Here is a 5,248-nt window from a genome sequence, read left to right on the forward strand (position 1 = left end):
ATAATGTAGCCATTGCTCAGATTCTTAAAATCTAGCCAATAGTTTACTAATGTTCAGACTCCTTAAGAGTCTGCCCAGTATGACTGATGTTCTAAAAAACTTTGTCTTTGGCTGAAAAAAAATCCTTAAGAATTAGAATGTAGCAAATAGAAGCTTATGACTTTATGAAAAACTAAGAAACAAGAAAGAAAAACAAAAGAATGAAAAAAATAGAAGACAATGTGAAGTATCTCATTGCAAAAACAACTGACTTGAAAAAATAGATTTAGGGGAGATAATTTAAAAATTATTGGACTAACTGAAAGCCATGATTGAAAAAAAAAAAGCCTGGACATCTTCTTTCAAGAAACCATCAAAGAAAACTCCCCTGGACAGAAGTTTGATTCTCAGCCATAAGCAGTCTGCTTTCTACCAGAAACTACCAGCACAGCCAAGGAAAACATGCCTTGCCAATACCCAGCATTGACACCAGAGCAAAAGAAAGAACTGTGTGATATAGCTCAGTGAATTGTTGTTCTGGGCAAGGGAATCTTGGCAGCAGATGAATCCATTGGTAGCATTACAAAGCGGCTGCAGTCTACTGGAACCAGAACACAGAGGAAAATCATAGCTTCTACAGGCAGTTACTTCTGAAAGCAGTTGATCAAGTGAACTCCTGTATTGGAGGTGTTCTCCTTTCTATGAGACACTTTACCAGAAAGCCCATGATGTTGTCCCTTCCCCAAAGTCATAAAAGCAAAGGGTGGCATTGTGGGCATCAAGGTAGACAAAGGTGTAGTGCCCCTGGCAGGGACCAATGGTGAGACTACCACTCAAAGTCTGGATGAGTGAGCACTGTGCCCAGTATAAGAAGGATGGAGCTGACTTTGCCAAATGGTGTTGTGTACTGAAGATTGGGGTTAATACACCTTCCCCACTTGCCATCATGGAGAATGCTAATGTGCTGGCCAAATATGCCAGCATTTGCCAGCAGAATAGCATGGTCCCCATTGTGGAACTAGAGATCCTCCCTGATGGAGAACATGATCTGAAGTGTTGTAGGTATGTCACTCAGAAGGTCCTGGCTGCTGTCTACAAAGCTCTGAATGACCACCAAATATATCTGGAAGAGGCCTGCTGAAGCCTAACATGGTCACCCCTGCCATGCCTGTACCCACAAGTATTCACATGAGGAGATCACAATGGCAACTGTCACTGCCCCTTACCGAACTGTGCCTCCTGTGGTCACTGGTGTTACCCTCCCGTCTGGAGGTCAGAGTGAAGAGGATGCCTCCATCAACCTCAATGCCATCAACACCTGCCCCTTGCACAAGACATGGGCCCTGAACTTTTCTTATGGCTGAGCCTTGCAGACATCTGCCCTGAAGACCTGAGGTGGAAAGAAGGAAAATGTCCAGGCTGCCCAAGAGGAATGTATGAAGCAGGCCAATCAAATAGCCAAGTTGTTCAAGTTGCTGGAAAGTCAGGATCTGCAGCCAGCAAGTCTCCCTTTGTCTCTAACCATGCCTACTAACTAAGGCAAGGCCTTCCACGTGGGTATGCCTTAACACTCCAGGCCATCCCTCACAGTCCAGGAAGAGGCTGAGATCCCAGAGCTTTGTGCTGACTCTCCCATCACCCCTAACTTGCGTGGTGGTGTTACTCTCTGGTGAATCTAGTAACCTCTCCTCAGCCCAATTTTTCCAGTGAACACTATTTAACAAGAAAAACAAAAACTTCTCTGATATTCTAGAACCAGAGGGTAAAATAGAAATTGAAAGAATCCACTGATCACCTCCGGAAAGAGATCCTACGATGAAAACTCCCAGGAATATTATATTCAAATTCCTGAGTTCTCAAGTCAAGAAGAAAATATTGCAAGTAGCCAGAAAGAAAAAAAAAAGCCATAGTCAGGAAAGCACAAGATTTAATAACTTCTAAATTAAAGGATTGCAGGCCTGAGGATGTCATTTTTTAATATTATATTTTATTTTATTTTACTTTATTTATTTTTTGTGAGGCAATTGGGATTAACTGACTTGCCCAGGGTCACACCACTGGTAAGTGTCAAGTGTCTGATCTGAGACCAGATTTGAAATCAGGTCCTCCTGATTCCAGGGCTGGTGCCTATCCACTACGCCACCTAGCTGCCCGAAGAATATGATATTTCAAAAGGCAAAGGAGCTAGGATTACATCCAAGAATCACCTACTCAACAAAACTGAGTATAATACTTCAGGGGAAAATGAATATATAATAACATAGTGGACTTTCAAGCACTCTTGATAAAAAGACCAGAACTGAATAGAAAATTTGGCTTTCTAATACAGGACTAAAAAGAAACATTAAAAAAAAGAGAAAGAATAAAGGGAAATCATAGTAGACTAAATAAGGTCAAATTGTTGACATTCCTACATGGAAAATGAAATCTGTAACTCATAAGGATTTTCTCATTATTAAGGTAGTTAGGAGCACATATAAACAGAAGGTATAGGTGTGAGTTGAAAATGAAGGGATGATACCTAAAATGTAAAGAGGTGAGAGAGGAATGTACTGGGAGAAAGAGAAAGGGAGGGGTAGAGTGAGATAAATTATCATACCTAGAAGAGGCAAGAAAAAGCTTTTACTGTAGAGAAGAAGGGTGATGTGAGGGGAAGTGATTCTCATCAGAATTGGCTCAAAGAGGGAATAATATACACACTCAATTGGGTATAGAAATTTATCTTAGAAGGGGAAGGGGATAAGAGAAGGGGAGGGGTGTGATAGAAGGGATGGCAAGTTTGGGGAGGGGGTAGTCTGAAGTAAAACACTTTTCAGGAGGGACAAGGTGAAAGGAAAGAGAATAGAATAAATGGGGAGAGGGAATAGGATGGAAGGAAAATGTGAAAAAAAATGAAACTGATGAAGGCTACATTTCTCAAACATAGATAACTGAGTCAAATTTATGAAAGTAAAAGCCATTCCTCTATTGATAATTTATCAAAATATATGATAAATTTTCAGATGAAGTAATTAAAGTTACCTATAGCCATGTGAAAAAGTACTCTACCTCACTATTGATTGGAGAAATGCAAATTAAAGCAATTCTGAGGTACTACCTCACATCTATTAGATTGGCTAATAGGACAGAAAAAGCAAGTGATAAATGTTGCAGGGGATGTTGGAAAAATGAAACATTAATGTGGTATTGTTTGACTTGTGAATCAATTCAACAGTTCTGTAGGGCAATTTGGAACTATGCCCAAAGGGCTATAAAACCGTGCATACCCTTTTAACTAGTAGTACCACTAATAGTTCTATATCCAAAAAGAGATAAAAATCAAAAATGAAAATGACCTGTATGTTCAAAAATATTTAGAGAAACTCTTTTCTAGGGACAAAAACTTAGAAGTTGCTCAAATCTGGCTAAACATGTTGTGGTATGTGATTATGATGAAATTCTACTGTACTATAAGGATTGATGAGCAGGGTGCTCTCAGAAACACCTGAAAAGACTTCCATGGGTGATACAAAGTGAAATGTACTTCACAAAGTAACAGCAATATTGTAAGATGATCAGCTGTGAATGACTTAGCTATTCTCAGCAATACAATGATCCAAGACAACTCTAAAATATTTATGATAAAAATTCTATCCATCCCCAGAAAAAAAAAAAAACTAATGCTGTCTGAATTAAGATTGAAGTATGCTTTTTTAACTTTATTTAATTTTCTTGATTTTTTTTGCTTTATTTCAAAGCATGAATGTGCATGTATAACTTGTATTGGATTGCTTGCCTTCTTAATGAACGGTGGTGAGGAGGGAGGGAGGGAGAGAATTTACAATTCAGAATTTTAAAAATGAATGTTATTTTTACATATAACTGGAGGAAAATAAAACACTTAATAAAAACACAAATGTATTTAACCACTAGGTGGCAGTCCAATACACTAACCTACCAGTCTACAAAATGGAAGTTGACCTTAGGAATACCTTTATAGATCCTGATTGGGTATGTGCTCCACAATATTGATGGAAAGTGTTAGAAAAATGTTAAGTTTTCTGTGGTTCTAAGAGTATTATAGAAATTCTATACCTTAGCCTCTGGATTGCTCTATGGATGGCAACATCATTTCATTGGTCTAAAATAGATAATTGTTTTGCAATTATACAACCAGCATAAGTCTAAATAACCCAAATCCTGCTAGATTTTCTTCATTTCATAGAATTCTAGTAATGTTGCAATAACATGACAGAGCAAGTCTTACATGTGAATAGACAAGATTGCTTGAATGCTGTAAACAGTTTTTCTTTTTCCTTTTTTGTATAGATTTAGTAAACATAGTAAGTATGTAGTAAGAAGTACACAGAAGTATAAGTGCATAGTAAGAAGCACATAGTAAGCACATTTTGTATAGATTTAGTAAGCACATAGAAGAATATCTGTGTTGTGCTTGAGCACCTGCAACTTCCCTGAGACCCAAGCTATGTACAGAGAGCAGCTAATAATGCTCTTAACCCCAGAATTTAAAGATAAGCATTTTTTAAAAATTTTGAACACTCATCTTTAGAAAGTCAATTAGTCAATAAACATTCAGTAATAATTGCTATGTGACAAACATTGTACTAAGCTCTGGGAGTACAAAGAAAGTCATAAGCACAGTTGCATCTTTTGCAAGTAGTTAAAGGTAGGTGGAATATATACTATATTTTCCAAATGATGTTCCATTCATGTCATCTAGTAGCTCAAGTCATTAGACGATAAACTCAGGAACTCTTGGTTCACATCTTAGTTGTTTAGCACAGTGGAAAACATTGACATGAAAGAATATAAGTGCAGAAAGATAGTCCTACCAGTGGTGCTTTTCCATTTGGTATTGTAGTAGGGACCTACAAATACTCCTCTCCATGTGTAGCTCATTGCTCATGAAGATGGATTAAATGATGATGCAAAAAAGTCCTCATCAAAGAAAGAATGTTACTATTCCACTCTAATGTCTCTGGCCTTGATACCTTCAATTTCCATTTATGGCACCCAAAAATTTGCCGTGTTGCTTTAAGTTTCCTTATCTCTTTTCTCCCTTTGAATTTATGAATGTGGCTGAAACAGATACAGAGCTGCAATACATACACACATATGTTTATACACATATAAGTATACATGTATGTATATGTAGATGTATGTGTATACCCATATACATGCATTCATATAAATAGATCAACAGATATAAAAGGATGTGAAATTCATTCTGAAGATTGATTTACTTATATGTGTATATGTTTTTTTTTTT

General features: G+C 37.4%; 1 pseudogene; it reads left to right on the top strand.

Moving 5' to 3' along the window:
* Positions 1-441: 441 nt before the first annotated feature.
* LOC110223577 (fructose-bisphosphate aldolase A pseudogene) lies at positions 442-1,513 on the top strand (annotated as a pseudogene).
* The last annotated feature ends 3,735 nt before the right edge of the window (positions 1,514-5,248 follow it).

This window comes from Phascolarctos cinereus, unplaced genomic scaffold, assembly GCF_003287225.1.
Source record: "Phascolarctos cinereus isolate Bilbo 61053 unplaced genomic scaffold, phaCin_HiC Scaffold_7;HRSCAF=346, whole genome shotgun sequence".
Lineage (NCBI taxonomy): Eukaryota > Metazoa > Chordata > Mammalia > Diprotodontia > Phascolarctidae > Phascolarctos > Phascolarctos cinereus.